The 15,645-nt window shown below is 36.7% G+C and overlaps 1 pseudogene; it reads right to left on the reverse strand.

Moving 5' to 3' along the window:
• Positions 1 to 9,703: 9,703 nt before the first annotated feature.
• On the reverse strand, positions 9,704 to 10,918 carry LOC105876326 (cysteine-rich PDZ-binding protein pseudogene; annotated as a pseudogene).
• Positions 10,919 to 15,645: the final 4,727 nt, after the last annotated feature.

A 15,645-nucleotide genomic window follows, 5' to 3' on the forward strand; every position in this document is an offset into this window, starting at 1 on the left:
CTGTAAATCTTGTTTTTACGCTTATTATTTTATTTATTTTTATTTCAGCATATTATGGGGGTACAAATGTTTAGGTTACGTATGTTGCCTTGTCCCCCACCCCCAGTCAGAGCTTCAAGCATGTCCATCCCCTAGATGGTGCGCATCACACTCATGAATGTATATACCCATCCCTTCCTTCCCCCTCCCATCTGCCTGACCCCCGATAAATGTTATTCCTATTTGTTAGGCTTATTGTTTTTTAAATACCATAAGTAGCAGGAAAATGGCCTTCATTTATATTGGTACCTTCATTTGGCCCCTGTCCCCCACTTCAAGAATAAATATCTTTTACTTAAATATATTACAAAATTTGGGAGTAGAGTCTCAGTAAGTGTTAATTCCATTTCCTTTCATGATTTGCCAGTGTCCCATGAGATGATAATACAGATAAAAATATCATTGCTATTTAGTTTTTTAAGTTTTGCATTTAAGTAACTGTACATGGTGTGAATCCACTTAAATGTATGCCTTGTTACTGATCATCACTCTAGCAGTTGTATTATCAAGAGCAAATACTCAGCTTTGAGACCTTGGATCTGAAAAGTCAAAACTTGACGTTCTTATTAAACATGTATTGGTTTGGCAGTTGACAGCAGGTGGTCAAAGTACCTTGTGGTGGAAGTTGTAGTAGGTGGTTTCTAGGTCCTTCTCCTAATGAGGGAGTCTAACAGATAACAGAGAGAGGAGAAGGTGCCTCTCCTTGCCTGATTCCTGATGAGAAAGACTTGGCAAAGTATAGGATACAGGCCTCTGCTCAGTCCATCCATCTCAGGCAAGTTGCCCAGATGAAAACCTTAGGCTCTGACTCAGCTGTCACCCTGCCTTTCAAGTGACACCAGCAAGTCTTTCAAAGTTTTAAGCACCTTAGAAGATTTCCTGATGTCCATTTTAAAATATTACCAAAGATGAGTCTTCATTGTGTCAGACTTAAAAAATTTTAAGTTTTTAAATCACTTTCAGAGAAATCAACAATCTAAGAATAAATCTTTACTTCAGTCTACCTGTTGTGGTTACTGGAACAAGGCACCTTTCTGATAATGAAACAGAAAGCTTTCATTCCTGGAATTTCCTGTTGGGAATGTAGAGTTTTCTGAGCAATATGAAACGTTGGCTAGTTAGGCAGTATGATGGATTTTACTGCTAGCTCTTTGTTTAAAAAGGGTGTGAGAGGTTTCAACCAACAGGAATGTAAAGTCAAAGTTAGGTATGGCATCATCTTATTAATACCACGTGTCACATGAATAAACCTAGATTCATAAGCAAATATGTTGTACATTTAAATGTTTTTATCAATTCACATAAGCTAGCTATAAAATAGTTTTCTGTTAGCCTTACCTGTATATGATTTGAGGAAACATTATCTTTTTCCCTATAGGAAAATGTTAGAGGAGAAAAATTGGTCCCCAAAGTTGTTTACAAAGGTTAATGGACATGTAAGGGAGGTTTCTTCAGTGATTATAGGGGAGAGGGATGGATCTGGATGTATACTCATATCATATTTAAATGCCAAAACATGGATGAGAATCAGTTCTGAGGACTTATTTCAAACCTACTTATTCAAGCCCCTGCTTTCTCCTCTGTCTTTATCTACTTGAACAAGTCCTTATTCTTCCATGTACCATTTCATGGTATGTTTAGAATAAGACCTTCCAAATCTTATACAGGAAAGCATCTATAGTCTATGCTGTTTTTAAGGATATATTTAGAGACTATGTTTTAGTTTCCTTCAATAACATATGTCTATCTTAACCATTAGGAAGTTCTTAAGTTAATATCTAATCTATTTATCTTTGTAACACAGGTTTCTCAACCCTGATACTATTGACATTTGGGCTGGATAATTCTTTGTTGGCTGGGAGCACAGGACTTGCCTGTGCTTTGTAGGATGTTTAGCAGCATCCCTGGCCATTGCTCATTAGATGTCAGGAGCATCCTGCCACGAGTTAATGATGTCTCCAAACATTGCCAAATATCTGCTGGTGGGTAGAATTGCCCTTGTTTGAGAACCACTGCTGTAAGACATCGTAGGATATTAGAGAAAAGACTTAGCAATTATCTCATTTTTATTTTCTCATTTTTCCATATGGCTGTGATTTACTCAAGATCTCATAGCTCCTTAGTCACAGAGGTTAAACTGGAACTCAGTTTTCTGACTTTCCAGTTAGTTTTTTTCCTACCACACCATGCTTTCTTGGTTTGACTTTAAGATACTCTGAGCCTCTACTTAAGAGCTTGTCTAACTATGTGAGTTCTGTTTTAATATAGCCTATTATTTAGTAACCTACTCCATACTATGTATATAAAGTCTGTAGTTCTCCTTAAGTATCCACTTATACATGTTGTTTTGGGTTATTTTCCCCAGAAGCAGGCCTGAGATGAGGATTTATATAAAAGTGGTTTATTGGGAAGTGTTCTCAGGAAAGATTGGTAGGGGAGTGGGGAAGTTAAGGAGAAGAAGACCAAACAAAGCTACAGTGTCAGGCAAACTTCAAGTAAGTAATTTCAATTCAGTCCCACAGGAGAGCTCTGGAGATAGTGCATATCATATCTCAGAACTATCAAGTAAAAGGAGAAAAAATGGAGTATTTACCCTTCCCTGCCCGTTAGTCATTGTTTAAGGTAGAGTTTCCTAACCTCGATACTGTTGACATTTTAGGGGTATTTCTTTGTTCTTTGTTGTGGAAGTCTGTCCTGCACATTTTAGGGGAGTGTCTAGCAGCAACTCTGGCTTCTACCTGCTATGCCTGTGGCATTTGAAACCCCCTTTCTCTGCCCACGTATGACAACCAAAAATGTCTCTAGGCACTTTTAATTCTGGTAGTCAAAATCACCTCCTCACTGAGGACCATTGGTTTAAGAGTTGCCCCTGGGGAGATGTAAATTCTCAGGAACTTTAGACTATTTGGGCAAAGTGGTCTTTGGCAGCTTAAGAGCAGCCCTCTGACAGAGACATAGGTTCTGGCTGTGAGGGTGAAAGCACACCAGGAGCTTGTGTGCATGAAAAGGTCAATGAGTCCCGGTGGATACAGTGGAACACTGATATCATCTGCTACCTGGCTATTAACTTATTAAGTTTCTCCTTTTCGGCCATGTGAGCAGTACAAGGCTATCTAATATACAGGCATAGTTTTCTTTAAAGGGCTTTTTTACTGGACTGGCTCAACCAGTGTGCCCCATTTTATAGTCAGTACTACTAGAGCAGTATCTGCATCATCCTACTGTTGCCACTATATGCTCAAACTACCTCTCCACTGGGGCTAATCTTCATCTCTGTGGAATTGGTTTGATCAGAAATATGAGAAAGAATTAAAAAACTTGGAACCATTCCTGCAAGACTAGAATTCTTGATTTTTGTTTCACTCTAATGACAGAAAAATCACTGTGTGTTGGCTGTGTTTTTCTAATCTTGGGTCTATTTTTGTTGAACCCCTCCCCATCTACCAGTCATTCATTCAAAAAGTGTTTATTGAGTGCCTAATATGTGCTCAGCCATTTGCTAGATAATAGGAATGCAATAGGGGACAAAAAAGATATGCTCACTGTGTTAATGGAGCTTCCAGTCTAACAAGGGAGAAAGATAAGAAATTAGTTGTAGTTTAAGGAGCAGGATTGTCTGAAAATGCCCATGAGTTCTCACTCTGGGTTTCCTGAACAATGAGAACTGGGAGGTCCTCTTTTCCCCCATAGGAGGAGCTGTGCCCAATTTTTATGGAACTGGTGGCTTTGTCTTCCTAGTCGAAGTGATTACAACTTTGTAGGGAAGCTGGCATTCTTAAACAGTACCAGTAAATAGCCTGTTTGGCTGCCAAAATCAGATTGTCTGGCAGCAAGTGTATTCCTCTAATGTTAAAGCTGTATAAACAAGAATAATAATAGAGGCGCCATTGTCTCTCTCCTAAAAGCAAATCTTAGTAGTATAGTGGTGTCTGTAGGAGGAGGATGGGATACCCATATATTTTGTCTTTCACTAGGCTTGGTCTTACTTGTAAGTTTTCTCTTTAGCCAATAAAGCATGTATTTAACCTATGCCATATAATGTGAAATTTGTCGTTAAACCTACATGATAAATGCTGCAAAGAAAAAAGCAGATTTAAAGGAGGTGCTGTGTACTCTGGATTATTCAAGTGATCAAAAAGGCCTGTCTGAGAAAGTAACATTTGTCCTGAGATCTGAGCACTGAGAAAGTAAATCATATAAAGAAGAGCCTTCTAGGCAGAGGAAGAATACAGAAGAACCTTAAGATAGACGAGAACTTGATGTGTTTAAGGAACTGAAAGAAGAGTAGTTAGGGTAGCTAGAGCATAGAGATTGAGGGAGGGAAGAATGAAAGTGGCATGAAATGAAGTTGGAGAAGTTCAAACTACAGTAGGGGCTAGACTATAATAAATGGCCTCACTGGCCATGGTGAGGAATTCTTACTTTATCCTAAGTGCAATCAGAGGCCACTGAAGAAACCTTCAAGTTTCTGATTCTGATTTAGGTTTTTAAAAGATATTTAATCATTGTCATTCCTGTATTTAGAATGTTTAGAATGGGAGGAGAGAAATAAAAAACTGGTGTAGTAGTCTATTTGATAGATGATGATAGCTTTGGGTAAAGTGGCAACATTATAAGTGGAAAGAAGTAAGAGAGTTGATATAAATTTTGGAAGCACAATCAACCATACAAATTAGCCAACAGGATAGAGGGATGAGAGAAAGAAAAGAATCAAGAAAGACTAAGATTTTGACTTATGCTATTGGATAGGTATAAGATGAGGGAAATGCTGAGAAGTAGTTTTGTTGTGGTAGAGGGACAGGATGAATACTTTCATTTTGATCATATTAAACTTGAAATGTTAGACATCCAAATAGATTCAAGAGGCAACTGGATATATGTGAGTTAAAAGTTCAGAGATCAGGTCTAGGCTGGAAATGTAAATGTAAATGTAAATATCAGTCCCTGATATGTGCATAATATTCAAAACCAGAGCCTGGATGGACTTGCTTAAGGAATGAGGCTAAACAGAGAGGAGTAGCAAGGACTGATCCCTGAGGTTTTCCAATAAAAAGAGGTTAGAGGCCGGGTGCGGTGGCTCACGCCTGTAATCCTAGCACTCTGGGAAGCCGAGGCAGGCGGATTGCTTGAGGTCAGGAGTTCAAAACCAGCCTGAGCAAGAGCAAGACCCTGTCTCTACTATAAATAGAAAGAAATTAATTGGCCAACTAATATATATAGGAAAAATTAGCCGGGCATGGTGGTGCATGCCTGTAATCCCAGCTACTTGGGAGGCTGAGGTAGTAGGATTGCTTGAGCCCAGGAGTTTGAGGTTGCAGTGAGCTAGGCTGATGCCATGGCACTCACTCTAGCCGGGGCATCAAAGCGAGACTCTGTCTCAAAAAACAAAAAAAAGAGAGAGGTTAGAGAGATGAGGAGAAACCAGAAAAGGGTATTCAGATGATGGGCTATCTCCTTTGCTTTTGGTTAATGTAACAAAAGTTAAAATTGAGGTTTGGGAGAGGAATACTGTGAATTGTTCTTTATATTCAGACTTGAAACTATAAAGAAAGTTAAAACAAACACAAAAATCATGAACACATACTTGGGCAATAGAATTGTATGGTAGTCCTTGGTTATCTAGTTATCCAAATGATACAGCAAATGATTACATCTGTTTTTAAAGATTTTCATAGAAATGAAAACACAAAAATTCAAGCGTTCTAAGAAGCTTTCCCTATTCCGACAAGACCATTTTTATGCTTCTCCTATGTACTCTTATTATACATATCCTTATCTTAACTACTTTGAAATATTAAATCCTATGATGGGCAAGAATCATTAGGAATTCATGTACTGTTCCCTCTGCCCTCCACAACCACTCCCTTCATTGCCACCCTTAAGTACACAACTCTTCTCCTGAAGCCATCACAGTCTACCTCTTGTCAATTTGGTATCCATACACATTTGCTGATATCATACTATTAATTATGTTCAAATAAAGACAATAACAAAGTCATAATTCTGCCTAACATGATACAACCATCTGTGCACAACTGAATTGGGCTAACCCTTTCCTCAAAGGTGGATACAAACTCCTTGGGTGATGTTGAGTCTTCTTTGATATCTTGTAACATAAATGCTGTGAGACAAAGTGACAAACATAAGAAGCCATGTTAACTTATTTCTCTTTGCCAGCCTAATTTCACAAAACCCTGACTGTGACAATGTGCAGCTCTCCAGAAGGCTGCTTTGAAGACAAAACAGGATGGAACATAAGCCCCTCCCACCTCATGTCTCTTGCCTGAGTCACTGTATTCCTTAAAAGATAAATGACCTAGTTCTTGCCTTTTCCTGCACATAAGATCTGACGGGGTTAGTGATTATGCCTCATAATCTATGGCTAGATATACACTTACACCCAGACCTTGATGTAATTCTGCTTTAATAGAACTTCTAAACAAGTTTGATGTGATTTTACATGTAGTAAGCCTCCACAACCTATATATAAACTGTGAGCTAAAACACTGTTTCAGAGGAGTCTTGCGTAGAACCTCTCTAAAAGAATTCTCCTGGGCTGTAGTCATCAGGCTATGGTCCTCAGTAAGACTTCTAACTAAAACTAATTTTGATTCTTTAAAAATTTGATTTTTTTCTTTAGTTAATAAGACTGAGACATAAAATTAACTATTATTATCAAATGCTAGATGATAAGAGGATAAGAGAGGGAAAACCACAAAAATATTTGGTTAATATATATAAACATAATCATAATAAAAATTAGGAAATACAATTATTAAAGTCTTCATTTCTACAACTGATCATATCATCATTGCTGGTATTTTTAACTACCTCCTTCTACAACCTATTCCATATTTTCTTTGTACTCAGCATGCACCTTAGCTGGTTGTAGTTTTTTTGTATAGTGGCATGACTCATGCCTTCATTCTTGAAAGATCTAGGCTATTAGCAGTCCTCCCTGAATTATATTGTTATAATTTTCCATTGACTTTGATCATAGGACTAAAAGATGCCCTAGGGGATTCTCCTGTATTCCATACATACTCCTGCCTACTCACTTTGTGTAGTACCAACCCAGTTGCCTCTTGGTAATCAAGATCACTTACCCCAACCAGCATAGTAAATCCTTTCTTTGCCTGCTGATTCAGAGACATATGTGAGACCAAAGTGGCCAGGTAGCAGTCTCAACTTGCAATTCAATAAAATCATTGTTGTGAGACATACTAGTTCTCCATTACTACATGACGAATTAATATACACTTAGTGACTTAAAACAACACAGATTTATTATGAGCCACAGTTTCCACAGGGCAGGAATCCAGACACAAGTTAGCTGGTTCTCTGTTCAGAGTCTCACAAGGCTGCAGTCAAGGTGTTGGCTAAGCTACTTTTTCATCTGAAGGCTCAACTAGGGAAGAATTTGCTTCTAAGCTCAGTTTATTAGCAAAATTTATTTCTTTGTGGCTGTGTAATTGAGGGCCCTAGATTCTTACTAACTGGAGTCTACTGTCAGCTACTGGAGCTGCCTGTAGTTACCTGTTATATGGCTCTCTTCATAGGCAGTTCACAGCATGGCTTTTTTTTTTTTTTTTTTTTTTTTTGAGACAGAGTCTCACTTTGTTGCCCAGGCTAGAGTGAGTGCCGTGGCGTCAGCCTAGCTCACAGCAACCTCAAACTCCTGGGCTCAAGCAATCCTCCTGCCTCAGCCTCCCAAGTAGCTGGGACTACAGGCATGTGCCACCATGCCCGGCTAATTTTTTCTATATATGTATTAGTTGGCCAATTAATTTCTTTCTATTTATAGTAGAGACGGGGTCTCGCTCTTGCTCAGGCTGGTTTCGAACTCCTGACCTCGAGCAATCTGCCCACCTCGGCCTCCCAGAGTGCTAGGATTATGGGCGTGAGCCACTGCGCCTCACAGCATGGCTTTTTACTTCTTCAAAGCCAACAGGAGAATCTTTCTAGTCTGTTATGTTTTCGTATGTAATGAAACATAATCACAATAGCAACATTCCATCACCTTTGTCATATAATATAACCTAATCAAAGGAGTGACATCTCATCATCTTTACTTATTGGTTAGAAGCAAGTCACACTCAAAGGGGGGAGATTATACAAAAGCAATGACAACAACAACCCTGTCATTAATAGTCAAGCCAACTTTGAAAAGAACAGTGCCAAAAATTGGATACTTTGAACATCAATAAGGATAATAACTGTAACGATAGAAGCACATTAAATATATTTAAATTGAGACCTATGAGTTTGTAATAATACTGAAAAACATACCTTATTGGTTGCCTCTATGAAGATACTAGGGAATTGATTCATTATTTTCAAAACTGGTAAGTGAAGGAAAAAAATGAAGCTTTTTTTTCTCCCTTAGGAATTGTACTTCCAGATAACCAAACAGTTGATGAAGGAAAAGTTATCTTTATAAAAGTATTCCAGCTGATAAGTCATGAATACATCACCATATCGCAACTGCTAATGGATTTAACAGATCTAGGCAATAAGTGATGGCTGCTACATCATGAAAAGAGAGCCAACCACATTATGCGCCTCATGATGGGAAGTACCTAACACCACCTATGAAGTGTTCTTGACAAAAAATTAATCCTGAATCTTATCAAGCCTCTAAATCTACTTAATGATTTACAGAAAAAAAAAAGTTCTAAAAAGATACCACAATGATGCAATCAGCAAAATCCAAACTGGGCCATCAGCAAAATCCAGACTGTGGGAAACACAATGCAACTAACTATTAATATTTCTTCAACTAATAAATTGCAAGGAAAACACATGAGGAAAAAATGATTAGGGGGTGTGGGTGAAAGGAAAGTTACTTTATAGATTTTAAAACTTCAGAGTATATCAACCAATGGCAAAGTTTGGACCTTATTGGATCATGATTCCTACAACTATAAAAAAATTTTGAGAATGAGGTAACTGGGGAAATATAAACAGTCACTGGGTAGATATCCAGGAATCATCATTATTTTTAAATGTGAAATGGTATTGTGGTTGTCTTTAATTTAAAAAGAAGTAATTTAGGCTGGGCACGAGTGGATCGCTCAAGGTCAGGAGTTCAAAAAATCAAAAAAAAGTAATTTTCTCTTAAAAATACATATTAAAATATATAAGATGTCTAGGATGTCTTCAAAATAATCCTGGAGGAAGAAAGTGAGTAGTAGGAGTATAGATGAAATGAGACAAGTTAGGTGATGAATACAAAGTGAGTAATTGTATCATTCTCTTTACTTTTTCAAATGTTTGAAGCATCCCATATTAAAAAGTTCCTAAAAATGGAGTAATATTAATTTGGGGTGATGAAAATATCCTTGTTATTTTATTCTTTGAACTTTTCGAGTGTTTAAATTTTCTCACATAAAAAGGATGAGAAAAATTCATAAATAAAATTAAGTTAAACAACAAATTGGGTTACATGTTTACAATAAATATTGCAAGGGGTTATTTTATCATTTCACAACTAAATTTAAAACACTGAATTTCCAGTAGAAAATGATCAAGAATACGTCCAGATAATTCATAGAAGGAAAAATGGCTAACAAGTGCATTTTTAAATGTTCAGTTACACCAGTATTCAAAAACAAAACATAGATACTTTTATTTTATTTTATTTTATTTTATTTATTTATTTTTTTGCTTTGTTCTATTTATTTCTTTTTGGAAGTCAAAGCAGGCAGCTAAAAAAAAGTTTGGTTTCTGCTTCAAAGAGCTTTTCTCAAAGAGTAGGGATTCATTTTCATTACACATCAACATGGATGAACACCATTCTTCTGGTTTTCATGACAATTTGAATTCAAGGTAATATGTATATGTTTTTCTGAAATCCAGTGTATTCATTTGGACATACGGGTGGGTGTACCTTGTGCTCTTGTTCACATATGGAAGGGACTAGCACTTTGGCTTCAAGAACAACTTTAAAATCACAAGTCCAACTTGTCTTTGATTTGCGTCTGGGCTAATTACTAAGGAACCATTCAGCAATAATGGCCTCAAACATTTAAATATCCTATGAAACTGCAATTAATTTAGAGAAAGCTGATTCTAAGCACTATGCCACCAGTAACAGAATGAGGGAAGAATTTTAAGTCTGGATGCCAAGTTCAGAGCAAAATATCTGTAATCTTCTTACTTTTGCAATATTTATAAATAAAGTGGGGGGGGATAAGAATTATATGAATAATGTTAAATAAAAGTGCATACAAAATTGGGAAATGATTTTCAGTAGATTTGCCACTTATTCTAGTTCAATAAAATGCTTATAAAGAAAATAACCACTTAAAGCAGAAGACTGGTGACATTGTTGCTGTTTAGAACTTCTTGAGAGCAAAAGAATGAATATCAATCAACTTCCCTGGTTTAGACTTATTTGTCTTAAAACATGTTATTTTATAAGTTGGACATCAATGTTATGCCTTGAAAATTCAAAGCAGAAAGTAAAATTACATAGAAAGCCAAAAAACTTCATCAATACATCTAGACAGATGTTTGCTTGTAGTTTTTGGTATCTAAAACCTTTTTTCCACACATCGCGGAGATACCCTTTTTGTAGGCACAGCCCTGGCAATAATGAGAACCTGGTTGGTGCACAGAACTTTTACAAATTCTGCAAGTGGAGAACTTATTCTTTCCATATGGATCAAATCTGGCTTTTTTTGAAGTCAAAGCTTTATTTTCATTTAGCTTTCTTCCACCACTTTCTGTGGCATTCCTAGCACCATCTTTCCATGTATCTGGAGTGATAACAGTACCAAGTTTCTTTTCACATTTTTCGCACACCATCCTTTCGCCGTGTCTTCCCTAGAATCCAAAGCAACTACAGCTTGAAAACATCAACACTACAGCCTTCAAAGGATTCGATACTTTCAATATATTAAGTTATTATAGAGTATATTTAATTTTCACTACAAAATTTATGGACAGCAGTTTGCCAATATGTATCAAGAGTCTTAAACATGTTCATAAGGAAACATTTTTAAATATAGAAAAAGGTTGTTCAGGATTATTCATTACTACATCATTCATAATAGGAAAACTCTGGAAACAGCAGGATATCTTATACTTGAGCAAATTGTGCACAGTTATTTTAGATAAGTAACTGTGAAAACTTTTTTAAAAAACACCAGTTACATGAGACAATGGTCAGACGACTGAAAGAAGGATGTGGAGCTATCTATATACAACAGGATCCTACACTTAGTATATAAATGCAGAGGGAACAGACTTAAGAAATATACCAGAATGTTAACAGTGCTTATATATGGTTGTTCATTTGTGGGTAATTAATTTCTCTATATTTGTTTGTTTTGCATAAAAAGCACTTTTATAGTCAGGAAGAAATTACAAAAATAGTCAAAGTCATCCTTCTTCCAATCAGTACCTTCTCTTGCCCTCAATCCTCCTATCTAGATGCCCAGTGCCTGATTTATTTTTCAGGGGGAAGAACATCTTTCATTCTGCTGTTACAGATAAATCACCTACTGCGGAAGTACTGATCCTTACTGGCATCAGAGTGTAATTCATCAGTAACTGGCTGAAAGTGGATCCTTTTAGTCTTACGGGGGGTAGGGGGAGGACATCACATGGGAACAATGAGAAAAAGGAGACAAGGATTGCTGGGGGAAAAGAAGGCAAATGTCACCTGCTTCATAATTTTTTTAGAGCTATCAGTGTGTACCTTCGAGTTAGATGTTTTAATTTTGATGCAGTGTGGGGAACAACATCACGATATTGCCACAGTGATTTAAAACTACACTTACTTCCTTAGAAAAGCTTTATCACCTTCTCTAGTGGAAAGCAGGAAACCAAAAAAGAGAGAGAGCCCCAGGTTTCTGGGAACTGAGTATCAGGAGAGATATTTTGTTGTGTTCAGCACATTATTTCAAGTTGAGGACAAACTTTCTTCTTTTTTTTTTTTTTTTTTTTTTGAGACAGAGTCTCACTTTGTTGCCCAGGCTAGAGTGAGTGCCGTGGCGTCAGCCTGGCTCACAGCAACCTCAAACTCCTGGGCTCAGCGATCCTACTGTCTCAGCCTCCCGAGTAGCTGGGACTACAGGCATGCGCCACCATGCCCGGCTAATTTTTTGTATATATATTTTTAGTTGGTCAATTAATTTCTTTCTATTTTTGGTAGAGACGGGGTCTCGCTCCTGACCTTTCGAACTCCTGACCTTGAGCAATCCGCCCGCCTCGGCCTCCCAAAGTGCTAGGATTACAGGCGTGAGCCACCGCGCCCGGCAAACTTTCTTCTTTAGGTCAAGGTCACTGGAAAAGGTGAGAGAAAGGTATTTCAGGCCCAGGTTCTCCCAGGAATAGATAAAAGCAGATGCCAGATATCTTTCATGGCATGAGTGTAAAGCATGTTTTACGCGACCATGTGAAGGGGCTTGTGAAGGAGAACATGAGTGTAAAACAGGTTTTATTATCATCATCATCAAAAATTATTTGTCAGCCTCTGTGACCATTCTTGACTAGTGAGGGCAGTGGGTAAGTCAGAAAGGTTCAGTCTCAGCTCACTAGGTACTCAATCAAGGCAGCCTGAGTAGGCACATACAACCACACAGCAATGAGTATGGAAGACAAATTGGCATATCATTCAGTCTTACGGCTTGCCATGCATCCACAGCTCATTCCTATCTTTGTGATTTGTGCATTTACTTATCTTGTTTACCTGTCAATAATGTCTTCTCTATTTTTTAAGTCCCACTCTTCCTTCAAGACTCAGTTATGAAGCTCTCTTTGATAGATCGCCTCTTTAAACCTCATTGTATGTAGTTGGCATGACCTTTTAGCATTTGTGTTTTTCCTCAGGTACTCAATAGTCACGTGATGATCGAAGTATTTTGTAGATAACTACTTGTGGGTGTCTGAACCTTCCTAGGTGAATGCTATACTAGAGATGTTAGGTTTGGACAGACTCCACCCCTCACAGATTTTTAAAGAAAGTGATCTTTGGTGCTCTGAAGGAGGCAGTTAGTTTGAAATTCCAACTGCCTGCCCTTTAGATTTTCTAAGCGTGCATTTGTTCTTGGTAGCAGCTGATTGGCTGTTACCAGAGGTAAGTGGACTGCCAAACCAGTCAACTGTGAAAACTCAGCTCCTGGTTTTGGGTCTTCTTTCTCAGTCTACATGAAAGAAAACTTGGGGAAAATGTGAAAAATAAAAGTACAACTAGTCAGGCATCCCATTAAGAGGTAATTACAGTAAGAAATATTAAAATAAGCACTCTGCCGGAGTATCAATTTACAATGTAATTGCTAGTCCATGATCATGGAGTAACTATAAATGAACCAGCTAAAGGATGAGATAGATGACTTCTTTGGAGCAATTCTCAATGTTTATTTGATGCCCATATATGCCCAGATATGTGCCTTGTATTTGACAATTATGTACAACCTGTAATAATAAATAAATGGGAGTGATAACGGGGGTAGTTTTAGGTGCTGAGCGGGTTAGTAAGGGAGGGCAGGTTAGTAGGGAAGTGTGATGAGGATAAAGAAGTTGCTGCAGTGCATAAAGATATGGATTCAAAGGTAATGTTTATCAAGTGTTATTCTGTGTAAAGTAACTGTTAGATGTTTTAAGTATTTTTCATTTAATTCTCACAATGTGAAGTGGCTGTTATCCTCATCTTATCAAATAAAAAATGTTCTCAAAGAAGTTAAGTAACTTGCAAAAGATCAAACATCTCAATGGCTAAGGCTTATCTTAGGCTAATATCTGTGCCTTTTCACTCACCATGAGATACTTTTTGAAAGAAGATAGTATCAAATTGAAAAAAGGTGTAATTTTGAAGGAAATATTAGAAAAATAAGACTTCTAATTGTGATGTATATGTGGAGAAGAATGATGGACAAATTTAGCAGTTTTGGTGATAAGTCAAATCTAATATGTACATAATGTCTATTAGTTTTTAAATTTTTATTTTGTGACATCTTTGCTAACCTGTCAATAAGCTCATCTCTATTTTTTCAGTCCCACTCTTCCTTCAAAACTCAGTTATTGCTGAAATAAAAAAAAGATTCAGTTATGAAGCTCTCTTTGACAGATTGCCTTTTTAAAAACCTCATTGTATGAAGTTGTCATGATCTTTTAATGTTTATGTTTTTCCTCAGGCACTCAATAATCTAGTATGCCAACTAGATCTATTGAATCAGGAGATGTTGGTTTTAAACCCTACTCTATCATTAGCTATTAATAGTAATAGACTTGGAACATGTTACTTAAGGTCTCATATAACAACCTTAAAGTATATTCTATCTCTAAATTTTAAAAAATATAATCTGAACTACTAGAATAAGGAAACATATAACTAGTAGAAAAGCCATAGAAAGTGCAAAGATCACTCCATGGCTCTCTTTCCCTTGAATTAACACTCTTAGATTTCTTTTCCTTAATGAAAACATTTTAAAGTCTTTCAAAGTAAGTTTTTCTTACTTTCTTTGGTCAAAGATAGATACAACCAAATCCAATCAAATGAAATTAGAGATCTTATATTTATTTGAGAGAACCGAAGTGGAGCAACTTTGAGCATAACTTAATAATAGATCATCTAAGCTAGAGACCTGGAGCTTAACATATTTCAGTCAGAGGGACAAGAAAAACTGAAAGGTTCCAATAATGGTCTTATATCATTTAATCTGAATGGTTAAGAGAGTAATACAAGATTTTTCTGGCAAGGGTACTATTTTCAAAGTTTAACTGTGATAACATATCCAGTTAAAGTCATTCTTGCATCAAAAATATAATTGAGCATAGCACCATGCTGATATAGTTTTAATGTACTGTGTTTCCTCTTCCCTTGTGAAAATAAGTTGTTTTCTCAGATGACTAAAATATGAATAAAAAATTTTACAAAACTAATTCTCTCTTGGTAATGTGATAAGAATGATGAATTTAAAAATCCAACAAATATTTAAGGATTTATTGTCAATTATATGTATAAAATAAACAAACCAATTTTGAAGGAAGAAAAACATCAGTTAAATTTAATTTACTCAGCAGTTTTTAGGAAATATACAAAAATCTGAGATTTTACTGTGCTTACAGTTGGCAAGTTAATCTGTTCCTGTCTTCTTGGATTCTGGCAAAAGGCAGAAGAAGACTCCTAGATCAGAGACAAAGGACCTTATAACTCACAGCAAAAGCATCAGCCAGAGTGTCAGCATGATGCTCACTTCAGTTCCCCCTGGCCCTCAAGTTCCACAGAGGCAAAATCTATCATAGATGCTGTTTTATTTTGCTTCCATAACAAAGTACTATACATTAGGTGGGCTTAAACAACAGAAATCTATTTTCTCACAGTTCTGGAGGCTCTCCAACAGTTATCTACGTTGAAGAAAAAAAGCTGAGCCACATCTCTTTCCCAGGTTGCAATCATTTTACTTAAAAATTTATCTTTAATACCAATTAGGGAGTAAATTTAGAGCTTACTTAACCGTTATGTTATCTGCTTTTGTCATATAATACAAACTATTTTTAAGCTGAAGAGATTTCGTTACTACTTTGTAGATATTTATAGCAAATAAACTAAAATTATATTCAGAATAATTGAATGGAAGTAATTCTTATTTTTTATCA

The sequence above is a fragment of the Microcebus murinus genome, chromosome 6 (assembly GCF_040939455.1).
Source record: "Microcebus murinus isolate Inina chromosome 6, M.murinus_Inina_mat1.0, whole genome shotgun sequence".
NCBI lineage: Eukaryota > Metazoa > Chordata > Mammalia > Primates > Cheirogaleidae > Microcebus > Microcebus murinus.